The sequence below is a fragment of the Aedes aegypti genome, chromosome 1 (assembly GCF_002204515.2).
Source record: "Aedes aegypti strain LVP_AGWG chromosome 1, AaegL5.0 Primary Assembly, whole genome shotgun sequence".
NCBI lineage: Eukaryota > Metazoa > Arthropoda > Insecta > Diptera > Culicidae > Aedes > Aedes aegypti.
This window is the reverse complement of record NC_035107.1, coordinates 247,664,663-247,682,016: the sequence shown is the minus strand read 5'-3', so window position 1 is coordinate 247,682,016 and position 17,354 is coordinate 247,664,663. Positions and strand designations below refer to the sequence as shown.

The 17,354-nt window shown below is 37.2% G+C and overlaps 1 protein-coding gene across 1 annotated transcript in view; it reads right to left on the bottom strand.

Moving 5' to 3' along the window:
- LOC5579498 (helicostatins) overlaps positions 1 to 16,909 on the bottom strand; it is a 153,887-nt gene extending 136,978 nt beyond the window's left edge. The window contains exon 1 of the mRNA XM_021837442.1: positions 16,374 to 16,909. The gene's annotated coding sequence lies outside the window, so the exon portion shown is untranslated. The remainder of the gene's footprint in view (positions 1 to 16,373) is intronic.
- Between the last annotated feature and the right edge of the window lie 445 nt (positions 16,910 to 17,354).

Genomic DNA, 17,354 nt, shown 5'->3' with positions numbered 1-17,354 from the left:
CTTGGCTCTTCCCAATTGGTCAAGTATTGTGTCAATACGTGGAAGTGGAAATTTATCTGCTAAGACTTTTTTGTTTAACTGTCGGAAATCGACAACAAGTCTCCACTTTTTTGTATCATTGTCCGATTTCTTCGGAACTAATAAAATTGGTGAGTTGTATGATGAAATAGATGGTTCTATTATTTCATCATTCAACATTTTCTGAATTTGGGCTTCCATTTCGCCATTTTGTGAGTGTATATTTTTGTAGTTGGGGATATACACAGGGATTTTATCGTTAACATGTATACTTTGGCTGTAAAAATTGTTCGTGGGTAGTTTTTCATCGGGTAGACTGAATATATCTTGGAATTCTGTGATGAGCGCTTGGAGATTTTTCCTTGCAAATTGTGGTACTTTATCGAAATTTATTTGTGAGATAACTTCCTGTACTCTATCTGAGTTCTGCGTCTTACTCAAATGATTGTGTTTAATGGTCACATAATGATTTAACGGTTCAATTTTTGGTTTAAAATTTTGTATTAGTACTTCTTTCTCAGTAGTGTTAATGAATTTTACACATGGTGAATTTTGGGAGACTAAAGTGTTTCCACAAAAAACACCGGGAAGTATCTCTTGTGAATGCACTAAGGTGTCCTCTGAGACATTGAAGTTTGGAATTTTTCGTACTACTTCGCACCTTGCTGGTATAAGTATTTTTCCGTTGTAGTTGTCTTCAATGGGAATCGATATTTCCGATTGTTGAAATTTGAAATTTAGCAGCCAATGCTCGTAGTCAATGGTGCACTTAAATGTTGTCAGGAAATCACGTCCGAGTATGCCATCGGTTGGAATGGGGAAGTTAGATTCTACTAACTGGAAATTGTGGTTAACTATTAATCCATTATTAAATTTTAGAGGCGTAATGGCTTCGGCTAATGTCTCTTTTACGCCATCGGTAATTCCGGTTATTCGATAGTTTTTGCTCCTGTCTACTACTTGGTGTGGTAGGAGTTTATCTACTTTCATGATTGATATATCTGCTCCACTATCGATTATAAATGAGCATATTGAATTGGTCATGCCAACAAATACGTTGACGAAATTCGCTGCGCTTAAATTTAGTGCATATATTGTCCCAGATTGGCTTGGGATGCCAAATCCCCTAAAAAAGAGTTGTTGTTTGTTACAGGTTGAGATTGCGGGATTTGTGCAGAATTTGTAAATTGTTGTTGCATTTGTGGTTGATTTTGATCTGTTTCTATGTTTGTGGCATATATCCGACGGAAGCAGTTATGTCCGCCTCTGCCGTGATAATTGCGATTGGATTGTACGTTTTGTGGGTGATGTGAGGATCCATTACCTCTTTGATAATTTCTGCCAAAATTTTCCCTTTCTTGAGGTTGTTGGCGTCTAAAATCGTTATTACGAAATTCACGTCTGTTATTGTTGTAATTATTGTTGTAGTTAGAATTGTAATTATCATTATAATTGTAATTGCCGTTAGAATTGTAATTACCTCGGCTCCGATTAGTGACACTCCGGTTCCTATTGAACTGCCGATTGGTATGAAAGTTTAATATTTGGGAGTTGTTAGTGTTGCTGTTTGCATTTTCAGCAACTTTCTGTATTGCCTGTTTCACGTCTGTGAAATTTCCGGCTTTTAAAATAATTCTGGTCTCGTGGTTGGTTACTCCGGTTGCGAGTGCATCTACGCCTGCTTTTGTAGCCATTTTCTTTGCTACGTTGTCGGGAACTCCGCTTGCTATGTAAGTCGCACGGAGTTGACTGCAGAGGGAATCGACATCATTACAAAGACTGTCGATATCCCCTTTTTGTTTTATTGTTTTTAGTTTTGCCAAAACACTTTCAGGTGTTACTATTTCTTCGCACCTTGACTTTACGTTGTCAATTAAAGCATCGATGGTTGTAAGATTGTCAGGCAGACCTAGTCTTGCCTTGCCAGTTAGTCTGGTACGTAAAAATTTTATTGCTGTTTGTAAATTTGTTCCGTCGACCGATTCTTTTAATAGATTGGCCGAGTCTATGAATGTATCTAGTCCATTGGGCGAACCATCATACGGCTGTACAATGGCGGTAGCCAATTTGATATCGAGAGGCATGGTGGTGGTAGTAACCGTTACGTTAACTTCTTGATTTTTGAAGCTCAATCGATTGCAAATAATTGCTGCTTTGGCTATTGCCTTAAATGTTGGTAGTATTTTGGATCTGTCTAGAATTGTGTGACATTCCTCAAATATTAACTTTAGTTTCTCGTAGTTTGTTACTTCGAGGTCCCAAACTTTTGGTGTTAGTCTATATTCGTATGACTTTAAAATGGTTTTGTACTCGTTACGAAAATCTTTTAATTTTTCGGATTTTTGTAAGATTCCTTGGAGAGTTCTAGCCCTGTTAATACTTTTCTTTAGGTTTTGGTGTTCCCTCTTTGTTTCTTCTTCAATATCTCTTAACCTATTCATTCAAGAGGCTTTTAATTTACTGAGTTTCTCGTTAGGCTAGTTTGCAATTATTATTATTGTCGTTTTTTTTTGTTATAATACTAATAGTTATTTAATCCGTTTAATAAAACATACCGTTTTCTGCCAGTTCCATCCGGGTTGCTCATTGCTCATTCCTCTGCTAGCTGGTTAAAACATGCCTGTTTCTGTTAGTCTCGTCTGGTTTGCTTATTGCTCGTTCTGCTGCTCGTTTGTGACATCTGCGATAATCGATCGATGCGCTGTCGCGATGATGATCTGCATTAATTTCCTGTTCGCACTTTGCTTCTTTCTTCTTTGTCTGTCATAGTATACTAGCGCAATTGCTAAACAAGCTAGTGCTATCACTATTATTACCGTTAGCACAAGCTCACTGTTAATGTTCGATTCAATTTCGTGCACTGTGGTCGTTTCGATCGAGGTGCTGCTCCACGATGTTGTTGGTATCGCCGTTGTCGTCGTTGTCGTCGTTGCAGAAATTGGCCAGCAGCCACTCATTCCACACACTATTTCGAACATTTGCGTATTTTACGGGTTTGGTCACTTTAAACTTTAGCCTGCCACTTCGTTTCCATATTGTTCATGCGGATTTCTTGTTGCATAGTGTTTTGTAACGATTTCTTCTGATATTTGTTGTATAGACGTAGGATCAGGTATCCAACAAGCACGACACTGATGGTAATGGCAACACCGACCATAATTCGGATTTCTGTTGTCGGTATTTCGACGGTGTTCGAAATGAAATTATCCGACGTGAACCATCCCATTGTGTTTGACTTTCTTTGCACACAAATCACTGGAGTTGGGAGTTTATTGTTGCGACGATAATTGTTCAAAGTCGTGATTTTCACTTCACTTCACTATTCCTCGAGCTGTGTTGAGAAGAGGCTCAAGTCACAGGTCGCCATTTGGTACACAATTGATTTTTCTGATTGTCGAGGATTGTGATACTCGTATTTAAATACGTTGGACAGCGTGTCCACACTCCAAGGGTTCAGGTCACTAGACTGTGTCTTCGTTTATTTACCTAAGGTCTTAAATACTAGATTACATTTGTTCAGGTAACTGTTTATTGTGTATTGTTTGTGTTTATAAATAACGGTGCTCAAGAGCGGGTAGCTCTTGGCATTGGATGGATGGTTTGGGTTTTTTCTTGAGGCTGTCATAAACAAGCGGTTTATGGCGGTCGGGGTTTTTGGTAGTTTGCAAAAAATGGTTTGTTGCTGATGGCTTGGAAATTTCTGACCTAAACGAGGTAATTAGTGCTTGCTAAAACTAATCAGTATTTATTGATGCTAAACAGTATTTATTACTCTACTTGGTATACTACACTGGTCAAAAGCGCTTAGAACGAACAGAAACCTAAAGCGGTTGGAAAGCTCGTACAGGATAATGTGCTTAAGAGTAGCAAGTGCATACCGGACGGTATCTAAAGAGGCCGTGTGCATCATAGCCGGGATGACGCCCATCGGGCTCATCATCAAGGAAGATGTTCAATGCTTCAACCAAAGGGGTACCAGAGGAGTCCGCGACACGTGTAAAGAGGAAACGCTCAGAAGCTGGCAGCAGGAATGGGATAACTCCACTAAGGGTAGATGGACCCATCGACTAATACCAAATGTGTCAGATTGGTATGGTAGAAGACATGGGGAAGTGAACTTCCACCTGACGCAGTTTCTGTCAGGACATGGATGCTATAGACAGTACCTGCATAGGTTCGGGCACTCAGAATCTCCTGCGTGCCCCAATTGTGCTGGTGTAGAGGAAACAGCGGAGCATGTCGTGTTCGATTGCCCCCGTTTCATTGTTGTGAGAGGTCGCATGCTCACTACATGCGGAGGGGACACGTCCCCCGACAATATTATAGAGAGAATGTGTGCGGATGCCGAGTGCTGGAATGCAGTAACTACGGCTGTCACTCACATTATGTTAGAATTGCAGCGTCTATGGCGCGCCGACCAAGAGTTGGCTGCAGAGGATTAGCCCTGCCGAGGCTGGTCCCTTGTAACATTATTTAAGTCAGCTAGGAGAAGCAGTTTGCCTAGGCTACTTCTGCTACACGTGTTGTGCTATATGCACTGGTCCCTTCCCGAAGAAATACCGTAAGGTGGTTCCGGAGAGATGAGGGTCTGAGTCCAAGGGTCATGTCGATGCACTGTTCACCACTTGAGCAATTCTAAATGAATTGCTCATGCACAGTGCATAGGCTGGTTTTAGCGGGTCGTCGTTGGTGCGTCATCCCCGCATTCCCTGAGTTATCTTCTCAGGGGATCTGTTTGCAGATTTCCCCCTTGTAAAAAACAAAAAAAAACACTTTGGAATTGACCCGTTGGACAGTAAATAATTTATTTGTTATTTAACGGAAAACTCTGGCAAGATTTTAATACAATGTTGAGTAAAATAGTCACAGAACCTTTAGAGGCATTGCACAGCCATGATTATTGTTGAATCATCTTGTGTAAGATCTTAGATGAATTTCTCACAGAATTCTTAGCAGGACTATTCCATATTATACAGTCGACTCTCCACATCTCGATGTTCTACATCTCGATATCTCTCCCTATGTCGATGATTTCATAAGTCCTTTCAGTTTGCATACATTTTCACTCCCCATACCTCGATATCCTTCCCGAACTGTGGACTGATTAACATATTATTTTATTCTTTGTTTACAGGATATAAAACTAGTATTCATCAAAAATTTGTTCTTTGTCTCGATCTCTCCCTATCTCGATGGTCCCTTCGATATTGAGATGTGGAGAGGCGACTGTAGAACATATTTTTTGAATAAGTCTTGAATAGGGTTCTGACGAAATTTGCAAAATCCATAAAGCCCTGCGCAAGATTCTCGCGAAATCCGGTACTACACGTACACTAACACAAGCAAACTTGTGAGCCGCAAAAATTGATTTATTTTAAAATTGTTTTCTATCAATCAAAAATCCATTGTATCTCTGTCTAAAATCGAATACTATTAGTTTTTTCAACACATGGTGAGCATTTCAGTTCTAATTGAATGAATCACAATGAAAAATGTGTGATTTTTATAAATAAATACTAATTGATCGCGCACGGATGGACCCATTGGTTACGTTGTGATTTAATTAGTAATGAAACAAGAGCGATCGATTTGCCGTCCTGCCATGGCGGTGGCGCTATAACTACTATTTTATTTATCTAAAGTGCAATACAGTTGATGAGCATACAGGCGATGGTGTATTGGTGTATATGTAGATGGTTTGACCGAACATACCGGCCCGCCAAAACCAACGGTTTTAATAAATAAAAAAACGAGAATTGCGGGCACAAAACTGCAAACATATCACTGTGTTGAGTTAATGTTTAGCGTTGACAAGCAAACTGTTGAATCGATAGATAGGTATAGAACACCGTAGAAGTTTGAGATGAAGCAATCACTGCGGGAAGAGATCCATTGTTGTCCAGCCCAGATGTTTTGTTTCTCCTCGCAGACGAAGATGATAGTATTGAAATGAAGCACGATAACTGCACGGCATCCGAAAACACATTCGCCACTTGATATGATTATGCTTGCTGACCAAAACTGCCATAGTTCATGATGAGCCAGGAACGAGCATAATTCTGCTAGGTGGCTACCAGGAGGGCCACACCACCGTAGCCGGAAATGAAGTGGAGTGCCTAGAGTTGATGAAGTCATTCACAGATCATCTTTAGTAAGCTTGGAGCTTCTAAACACGGCGGAAACATTCACAGTGATTAAAAAACTTTGTTCTTGCTTCTGGGATCAAACGTTTGGTCACGGCACCAAAATATGATCGCGCACGGATGGACCCATTGGTTACGTTGTGATTTAATTAGTAATGAAACAAGAGCGATCGATTTGCCGTCCTGCCATGGCGGTGGCGCTATAACTACTATTTTATTTATCTAAAGTGCAATACAGTTGATGAGCATACAGGCGATGGTGTATTGGTGTATATGTAGATGGTTTGACCGAACACTAATATATTGGACATGGTACACTTATCCCTTGTTTTTAATGGGGTGGGGTAAGTGGATCAAGTATTATTATCATTTATTGGCACACTGTTTACGAGAATTTGAATAAGTTTTATAACCGCAAATGTTGTTTTCCTTTAACTTTTTTCATTCCTAGCCTAAATTTGTCAAATTGACTATAAATAATTTGGATTAATCCACCTAAAAGTTTATTTTTAATTTTTCTGGTATAAAACATATAAAATAATGAATATTGCAAAATTTAAACAAAACTTTACGTGGTTTATCTAAGCTGAGTTGCAATAGAGCAAAATATTTCTTTCTTTCAATTGAATGCCTAATGTCGTACCTTATTTGACCTTATAAATTGTTCTAGACATACAATTATATTCATCAGTAGAATAAAAAGATTTCAGTTTTTTAATCAAAAATAAATGTAACTAATGTTTTTAAACAATGAGTGTTTTTTGAAAACGTCGTTTGGAATAATCCTGCAATACTTCTGTATAACTTATATGTATAAATGGATGAATTTGATCCAAATTATTCTAGCTACAATGTTTTTTTTTGTTCGAATTAGTGTTAACTAATGTATAAATATTTCAAATACTATGTTGATAAAATAAAGATATTTTTTAATTTTCAAACTATCAAAATGTAATATTACTAGCACTATTAACAAGAACGAAAGTAATATCATTCATACTATACATAATTATACCATACTAGTTTTGAGAATAGATTTTTTTGTTTGGTGATCCACTTACCCCACCCAGCCCTGTCGTCCTGCTTAGTCGCGCTTAGTCGACGACTAAGAAGCTTTTCTTAGATTTTTTTTTACAATTTTCACCCAAATTAATAAAAAATGTAAGCAATGTGATAGAGTTTTGCAAAATCAGATACAATCTAACGCTCTATAAGACGTATATAAAAGAAAATCATGCCTGTATCAACGCCCTGGAGTTATATGACCTTTTGCATGCAAATCAATGTCATCTTAACACCCTGTAGGACATCAATATAAAATTTAAAAATCTATCAACGCCCTGGAATAATTTGTCCTTATCCTTTTTAAATCAGGTGCATCTTAACGCCCTGTATGACATCAATGAAATTGTCATGATATATCAACGCCCTGGAGTATTTTTACCTTGTTTCACGTAGATCCGGTAATTGTTACGCCGTTTATGACATCAATTTAAAATTCCAAGCTGTATCAACGTCCGGGAGAAAATTAACCCGACCTCATTAAGATTGAGTGCATTTTGAAATGTGACTTTATTCTACTAACATCATATACATTTGAACGCAATAGACATTGCCATGATCTACTTACTACCAGGAGTAATTTAACTATTTTCACATTTGACAATTTCAAACTCTATCAACGTCCTAAAGAAATTTTACCATATCCCATTTGGATCAGGTGCATCTTAACGCCCTCTAGGACTTAAATTGAAAATTATAAGCTGTATCAACGCCCTGAAGTAATTGATCTTATCTTATGTATGATGAGGTGCATCTTACCGCCCCGTAGGACATCAATAGAAAATTTCTAGTGGTATCAACGCCCTGGAGTTATTTCACCTTACCTATCAATATCAGGTGTATATGAACTTGTATTTGTCTTGTCTTGTATTGTATTGTCTTGAATGACAGCAAAAGAAATTTGAAAACATGTACCAACGCTCACGAGTAATTTGATTTATTTCACGTAGATCCAGACATATTAACGCCTTTTCGGATATCAATTTTAAATTCCAATCATTTTGCAACGCCCTGAACAAATTTAATCTTATCTTATTTAAATAAGGTGCGTCTGAATGCCTTGTATGACATCAAAAGAATATGTCAAGCTGTATCAACGCCCTGGAGTAATTTGACCTTTTCTCATGTAGGTCAGATGTATATTATAGCCCTCTAACATATCAATTGAATAATTCAAACTGTATCAACGCCCTGAAACAAATTGATCTTATCTTTCGTAGATTAGGTCGTCTCAATGTCCTTTAGAACATCAATTAAAAATTTCAACCTGTATTAACGCCCTAAAAAATAAACTTCATCACATTTTTATCAAGTATATATCAATGTTCTGTAGGGTGTTGAAAGAAATAAGCAATATGTATCAACGCCCTGGAGTAATTTGGCCATGCCACATGTTGATCAGCTTCATCTCAACGCCCTCTAGGACATTAAATGAAAATTATAAGCTATATCAACGCCCTAAAGAAATTTTACCTCATCCTAATAATATCAGGTGCATTTGAAAGCCCTGTATGACATCAGGCACAACCTTAGGCTGTATCAACGTACTGGAGTAATTTGATATTTTCTCATGTAGATCAGTTGCGTATTGACGCCTTCTATGACATCTATTAAAATTTCCAAGCTTTATCAACGCACTGGAGTAATTTGACCTTGTTTCATGCTGATCAGGTCATCTTGAGGCTCCAGTAAGAATCGATCATTTGTTAAAACTGAATAAGCAGTTTTCATTCAAATGATCAACAAATCAAGAAAAACTAAAAATACCTATGATAAACAGACGTTCTTGTTCTTTTACAATTTTTGTCTGTTCGTGAGAAAATTTCTGTTTCAACTTTGTAAACACCGATTCTAAATAGAACCTTAACACCCTTTAACAATAGAAAAATCTATGCTGTGCCAGAACCCTAGAGCAATAATATGTTATCCTATTTAGATCAGCTGCATCTTAACGCCCTGTTGCACAACAATTGAAATGCCCGAGCTGTATCAATGCCCTTCAATACTTTAGTCTCATTTTACGTAGATTTTGGTGAAACCAGGTGCATCTCAATGCCCTGCAGAATATCAATCAAAAATGTACAAACTATACCAACGCGCTGCAGCGCTTTGGAATAATTTGTTCTTATCTCACGGAGTTTTTTTCTGAGGTCATGAACATGTTAACGTCTTAATACAGTTCAAAATTTTGTGGATTTCATTCCACAAGGATCTACGTAAGGTTATATTATTTCATGATGCTGATAAGTTCGAAATCGTTGTCCTGTGATTATGGTATGCACCTGTAGGTGAATTCAAGCGCGAATTTTTCTTGAGAGAAAAGCAAATTTTCTTCCTAATGAGTAATAGAAGAAAATTTCCTTTCTTTGATGAACTTGTTTGACTACTATTCCTTCAATATGGTTTAAGGATAACCCTTAATTGCTTTGTAGAAACGCAGAAGTCCTCGTTGATCCACATGCAAATAAATGCACGAGTTGTTGAAAGAATATTGAAATTTTGAAGACAATTTTGAAGCAGCATTTGCGTTATTTCTGAATTTAATGAAACTAGTTTAAAAACTAGAAAAATTAGTTATGAATACAGTTATGTTTTTCACGATGTTTATTTTTGAGCGGTTGTTTTACGAAAAACGAAGTGAAAAACCTGCGCCAGATTTTTTTTGTATGCATAACAATATTCTACATTATGATTCGTATGGTCATAAAACTTCGAAGAACATTAAAACTTGTTTACGTCGTTTTTTCGAATACTCAACTGACGTACTGAATCATTAGTGTATAGGGCAATAGTGCACACTTGGAATAAATCGCAGTATCCTGTCAAATAAATCACCGAATTTTAACTGTAAACAACAAAATTACAGATTTCTCTGTGAAGTCATTTATTTTACCGACAACATCCGTGAAATCTACTAGTTTACCGGAAAAAAGCCGTGAAACAAAAAAGTTTACTATAACCCTGTGAAATACTAACGAACAGTTCGGTAACAGCATTATTTTTACCTAACTTCTGTCAAACCGTTTGACAGCCGCTCTGGCAGGTACGAGCTCTTTTTGTTTCAGCAGCAGTGAAAGCTGGTTTAGTGGTAGCAAGCCTGCTTTCTAATTGGTAGGAGTAGTTCGATTCCCGGTCGAGCCGTTTCCCAGTTTTCTTAATGATTTTGTTCAGGGATTTTACAGATTGTTCGGTGATTTTTCACTAAGCCTTCAGCTGTTGTGATTGCGGTATAATTTTACAGTGATCTGTATTTTTTAAGTGTGTAAGATACACTAATGCATCTTAATACAACATGTAAAAAATTGTGCATGAATCTCAGCACTAACCCTGTTGAGAATTTGTTTTCAGTTGCTTATATTATATCAATCATGCCTGAAAATGATGAAGTCGTAAAAACATGAATGTTGTTGTAATGATTCTAGAATTAAAAAAAAAATGTTTAGAGATCTGACCTTACTCAATATTTCTCTAATCATATCTTATCGTTATTTATTAAAACGTTAGATGGGAGTTGTGTTTGATCCTTCGACCTTGACGCTTGCTCCTGCGGGGGCGGGCGATAAGGGCAGGATCAAAAATAACGCGCGTCGGTCGCGTAGCAGTTAAAAAGCTCAGTGATTTGTTAGTAGTGTTTGTCCTTTGATATTGTCGCTTGCTTCTGTGAGGGCGAGTGACTAACACTTGTTGGACATTCAATGCGTTCATCGAGTAATATCGCAAATCCGATTAGGCGCATTCATTCAAAATTATATATTTATCGTTTACCAAAACGAATAACTTCCCCATATCCAAACTCCCAGTGTTTACTTGTGGAAGTGCAGAGGACTCTTCGGCTTCCATAAAGCAAGTAACACGTCAACATTTCTCTCTCATCCCAAATTGACCTGCATTCGCACGCAGCCGGCGCCGCTATTGTTTATTATAATAATGAGAGAACTAGTACTTACACATTGAGAATGCTAATGATCTCGAGTAGCGTCTGTTGGTTCCCTGTGTAAGTACAGCTGTTCTTGCAATAACGGAGTAGCAATCATGCTCATGATCGTTTATTAAAACGTCAGGTGGTGGCAAAAATGTTCATACAAACCGGTTCTGTGTTTAACAAATGAAACGATAATATAAGTACATATCGTTTGAGGTTATGGCTTTTAGTCTTAAATAAAACTCAAAAACGGATTTTTGCTTACATCCGACGTTTCGGACACATGTATTGTGCCATGTGACACATGTATTGTGCCATGTGACACATGTATTGTGCCATGTGACACATGTGTCGGAAACGTCGGATGTAAGCATAAATCCGTTTTTGAGTTTTATTTAAGACTGAAAGCCATAACCTCAAACATCAACATAACAGTCGTACCTCCAAGTAAGTAAATATCGGTCAAGTAGCAGCCTTCTAAAAATTATCGAATTATTTTTGGAACAAGAAGTTCAAAAAAAAAAAATACAACACGTCGATTCTACTAAATTCTACGCTCATAATTTGCGTTTCACAATTTCCTTATCATGAGAAGATAAAAACCTGGCTCTGTTTTTGTAGGAACGTTACACCAAAAAGAAAGATGATGCCGGTAAGTTTTGTTGCCTGTTGTATGAAACAGTTCCAGCGAGTTATTAAATGTTTTTCCTGTAAAATAATTCGACGATTTCTACTAAATTCAATTAATTAAGAAACTATAACACTTTTTCTGAATTTGAGTACCGTAAAATGGGGTGTTAAGGGATGAAAAAAATTCCACTTAAAATTCGAGCAACTTCTAGTATGCCAATAATTGAACAAAATACAGTCCTACCATTCTCCAGGCGTGTATATCAAAAGCCAATTACAATGAAGACGATCCTATGGCAGATTTCTGAGATAATCATAAAAATGTGTGATTTTTGGCGAAAATGCAAAATGGGGTGTTAAGGAATTTGGGCTTTGTATATAAAGCTATGTTTTGCCAACAGAAAAAAAAAATATTTTGGTCAACATCGTTGATGTGTCCCTTCAACTTTAAAGGTCTTGTTCAATGTAAAGATGATATTACTTCAATATAATTCAAGTTGGAACTCCTGAAAACGCTATTTCTAACTTCTAAATCTCTCATACCTATTGATTCTATTTTCAAGCAAGCTATCAGTGCATCACACAATTGTCTTGAAAAGATTTTTATAATTATATGCAGTATTCGTATCCTAGAACAGTGCAGAGCAATCTTGTCATGACTTGTCAAAAGAAGGATAATTTCAATAAGCTTTAAGTGTGAATAGGGTAAGTGTCCAATTTGCCTTTTAAATAAAGCACCATTACAAATTCAGAGATCCTTAATATTAAAAGTATCAGCTGATGGCTGATGCTCTAAAACTATCAATATCACTTGCGAGCTATCAATATCACTTTGATTTGACATCCAACAGCATTGATGCGACATAGCAATCTAGATCATAATCACTGCAGAATGAGTGATCACGTGGTAATTTTGCTTTTAATTCCATGCTTTTAAGGTTTTTCAGTGACCAACACGTAATTTCAATCTGTTTGCAGCACCGTCAAAAAAAAATCATACTAATAAATTGCCATTTTATTTGTCTAATTTTAGGCTAAACTTAACCCATCAGTGATATCCATAGTCTATCGCCATCAATGCACTGGAGATGGAGTAGACAGCATGATGTTGAAGTGATTTAGAATTGTATCGCAGTCGGCCTGTACAAATCAGCAAATTTTAAGCGTTGATAGTGATAGCGAGCAACTCTGCACCAAATAACGGATTTGCATGTAACACCCAGTGGCATGATCGAGAAAAATCCTAACGAAAATTTTCCAATATAGAGCGGAAATCGCTCACACTATACCGCACACTATATATTTTCCAAAAAGAGCTCGGAAACAACCTTATATGTATTATAATTGTTTATCTAGGTCCTAGGTAATGCTTGAAAGAAATAATAGCTCCAAAAGTATCTCAAATAAGATAATCATACTTATATGCAAACTTTTCACCAATGTGAACAACTTTTGAAAATATCATCTTGAAAAACCCATATTCACATTAATCAGTTTTTATCTACATTTTCCTTCCAATTTTACCAAATTTTGAAATAAGTCATTTTGGTGATATTTAGTGACTTACTAAATAGATCCCTTAAGGTGAAGATGAATCGAAGCCAAACCTCAAATTTTCAAGAGCACGGATCTGGAGAACCGAACACCCGTTTGAACTGAAAACTTAATTGATTGGTCACCACCTGCGAGTGACCAATCGATTAAGTTTTCAGCTTAAACGGATGTTTGGTTCTCCAGATCCGTGCTCTTGAAAATTTGAGGTTTGGCTGCGATTCATCTTCACCTTAACTTTACGTTGCAGTTCAACTTCACGGAACAACTCAAAACTATATTGAAATATTTTACGGCATAAATTTAATGAGTTTAGTTACTTACAAAAGTTATAATAGATAATTCCTCAACACCCCACTTATTTTCAAAACGAGACTTTTTTCATAAAAGTTTCTAAAAATCGAAACCCAGACATAATTTTAAGAAGTTTTTGTCCGTACTATGATCTCAATTAGATTTCCTTATCTTCTACCTTACCCGCGAATTTTTCTCAAATATATTTCATGGTTTTGTAGATCAATGTATTTAGACCATAAAATTTGAACAAAAATGTTTTGAAAGGTTTTCAATTTCTAGAAACCACAATACTTCATATTAATAGACAGCTCCTATTACATAATGCAATTCACAATCCTCTGGAGAAATCGAGCATTTTAGATGACTTACATATCGACTTTCTAGGTTTCTGTGATTTGTCGAACATGATTGTGAAGTTCAATCCCTTAAAACCCCACGAGTCCTTAAAACCCCGTTTTACGGTACTTCTTGTATAACATTGACATATAGAGACGTCGTACATCTATTAAAATAACTTGTGGTAAATTCTCAGACCTAGTTTTTGAACTAAACAATGTTGAAGCTAGGGAGATCTCTTCGATCCCTATTTTATTTGGATTGGAACACAATCGTGTAAATGCATATTGATACTCTTGTGAATGTTCCAAATATTGAAGTACCTGCGAAAATTTTCTTATGAAACGTCCCATTAAGGTGATTATCAAACAAAGCCAAACTTGAAATTTTCAAGTGCACAAGACGAGAGTATCTGACAACAGTTCGCGTTGAAAACCAATCAACTTGCTTGCTTGGTGGTGGTGACCAATGGGATAGATTTTTAACGCGAAGCGCTGTTTGGTTGTTAAGTCTTGTGCTCTTTAAAATTTGAGGTGTGGCTTCGTTCTACAATCACCTTAACTCTTGGAAATAGAAGCGCCCTATGGGTTATAGTAACGCCCCTTTCTAAAAGGGACGACTAAGAAGCTCAAAATTTACAACGACAGGGCTGACCCCACCATGGTGTGGCAAGTGGATCATTTGGTGCAAATTTTCAAGTCGCTCATACTCAATACATAACAATTAGAAAAATCGAAACAAAAAACGATTTGAAGCACATTAGTCCCTCATTTGTTATCCACAGAAAAAAGTTTGAATTACATTATATCTTTTTATTGATTTCTGCTAAGGAGCTGTCCATTAATTACGTAAGACAATTTTGACGGGTTTTCAACCCCCCTCCCCCCATGGTAAGATTTTTTGTATGAAAACCAAAAATAATTTGTATGGCACGTAAGAAATCTTCAACCCCCCTCCCCCCATAAACCCTTACGTAATTAATGGACCACCCCTAAGTTTTGCGATTGTAATTTAAATTGAAATTTAGGCTATAAAGATTCGCTTGAGATTTTGTTACTGAAACTAATGTCAAACATTACGTTAAGCCACAAGCATAATGGATTTCAAATGACGACGATGATCATTATTTCGCCACATTCTTCTAAAAGCTTTGAGGAAAGATATCATGACATCAACCGTGTTGTTTTGGGCTGCCTAATATGACACTATCATCACGCTCAAAAAAGAGTTCTGGAAAACGTGAACTGTAAAAAGTACACCATGAACTACCACCAAAGTTCACATAAACATGATCTGGTTCACAGTGTATTTTTGCTTGTTGACGAGTTCACATCTGCTGTTCACGGATTCGGGGACGGATTTTTTTCTGTGCAGTTCAAATTTGAGAGCAAGTCATCGAATACTTATTGCATCATAACAAAATTGTTTTTTTTTTTTCAGTTTGTTGATCTCACTTATCATAAACATCCGTACATTCTTTATTTGATAAGCTGCAATTGCAATTCTCCAACATAGTGCAAAAACAATTAATTGTTGTTTTCCTGCCAAGCACAACTTCAAACGCAGTTGATTGTACTTTGCAGTCAATTGGACGTTTCATGTGCTTTGCATTAAACGATTAACGTTCATTCTTTACCGTGGAAACATATTTCTATGAATAAATGGTTACTGTACAGGTACAATTAGTAATTATGTCCACATTTTTTGTGTTGTTTGCTATTCATAACTTACTGGCTCATAGGCGAGTACGTTTCGAAACAAACAAGGCTTGCAAAGATTGAATTAGAAAATAATTTTGTTTTTAAGATCAAATTAGATATATGTTTTAAAGAAATGTTTTCGGCTCCCTAATGTCATATGGTGCATGAACCTTAATTAAAGACCTAAAACGGGTTCGTCATTCTTCATCAATTCATTTTGCTTGAAAGTAATTTATGATTTAAGAGTCTATGTAGGGTTTTTTCAGATAAAATTTTGTTTTTTTTTACAGATTAATTTTAGACAGAGATCTTTTGAAACGTTACACCATACACTAAAAACTTGCAAAGGAAAATTGTAGAATCATTGAAGTTTAGTAATAACTTGGTTCCAGGTGTGTGTAGTTTACAATTTGCTTTTCACCCAGATGTCTTTGCGACAAACATATAAAGATGGCTAAACACGGTTTATTCTTGTGTTACACAGTGCGGAAATCTGTAGTAGGACTGATCTGCTGCTACTTTTTATTTTGGAACAATTAGACTTTTTTCCCCCTAATTTCAGCAAACAAAACTCGTAATCCTATTAGTTCAGCTGAAAATATGGTGAAAACTAAATCAATTCAATTTAGGCAACAATTCAGATTGGACTAACTTGCAATCCACTGCATTGAAAACAGATTCTATCTCCAAGTGCTACAGGTGCAATTTTATTACCTTTTGCTACGGCTACAGTTGGCGCGCGCGTTGAAACTCCTTCTGCACTTCTACGCTTCGTTCGACACTTGTTTCAACAGAACAAAACCTCCGGGCCCGGGAGGAGAAATATTTTAATTTCCGGCCACAGTTTTTCACAATTTCCCACTATCACTTATCTCACCGTCACCGTGTCTCAACTTGAATTCCGATGCGTTTTCACAATCACATTACAGCCACATTCCCACGCGAATCCAAACGAAACGAAAAAAAAGTCGGAAACCGCTTTTCTAATGTTTGCACTACGGGAGGGTGGAAATCTTTTCTTAGATTTCCACTGGATTGGTCAAGCCACTTGATTGCCGCGTTCGACTCGAACCCTCTCGATATAACCACTCTATGCCTGATCCTTGATTTATCCTAACCGCCGCCGCGAAATGGTGTCGCCTCCGTCAACCGTCGTCCGGTCCGAGAGCCAAAGGGATCGTCGTAATCTTCTTCTTCGGGGAGCCCGCTTCTGCCGGTGGTTCGAGAGCATTTACGGTCGATCCGTATCGCAACACCCGCTTTATATATATTGCATGGACACATTTGCCAACTTGTTGCTGCTGGTCGTTTTTCCCTCCCGCGTCTTCGGGGCGCGCTTATCCCGTGGAAATCCCGAAATCTACTCGGAAGCTTTTCCAAACCGAGCGCGATGAACGATAACCAACCGGTGACACGATTTGCGGAGAGGAAGAGGAAAGGGAGGTGGGGGAGGGTGATATTCAATGTTGAGTTGCGATTTTTATGCTCGCATCTCTTCGTCTTTCGGTGGCTATGTTGAGTACGAACCAGCAGTACCCTACACTAGGGTAACCCGATTTGGAAAGAATAAAACTATTGGGGCTCAGAGTTGATTGATTCGATTATATGATTATTAATTATCGGAGCTAATTTTACATATACTCAGTCATAAAAAACACATTGAGCAGATACGTCTAAAAGTTTATGAAGAACATG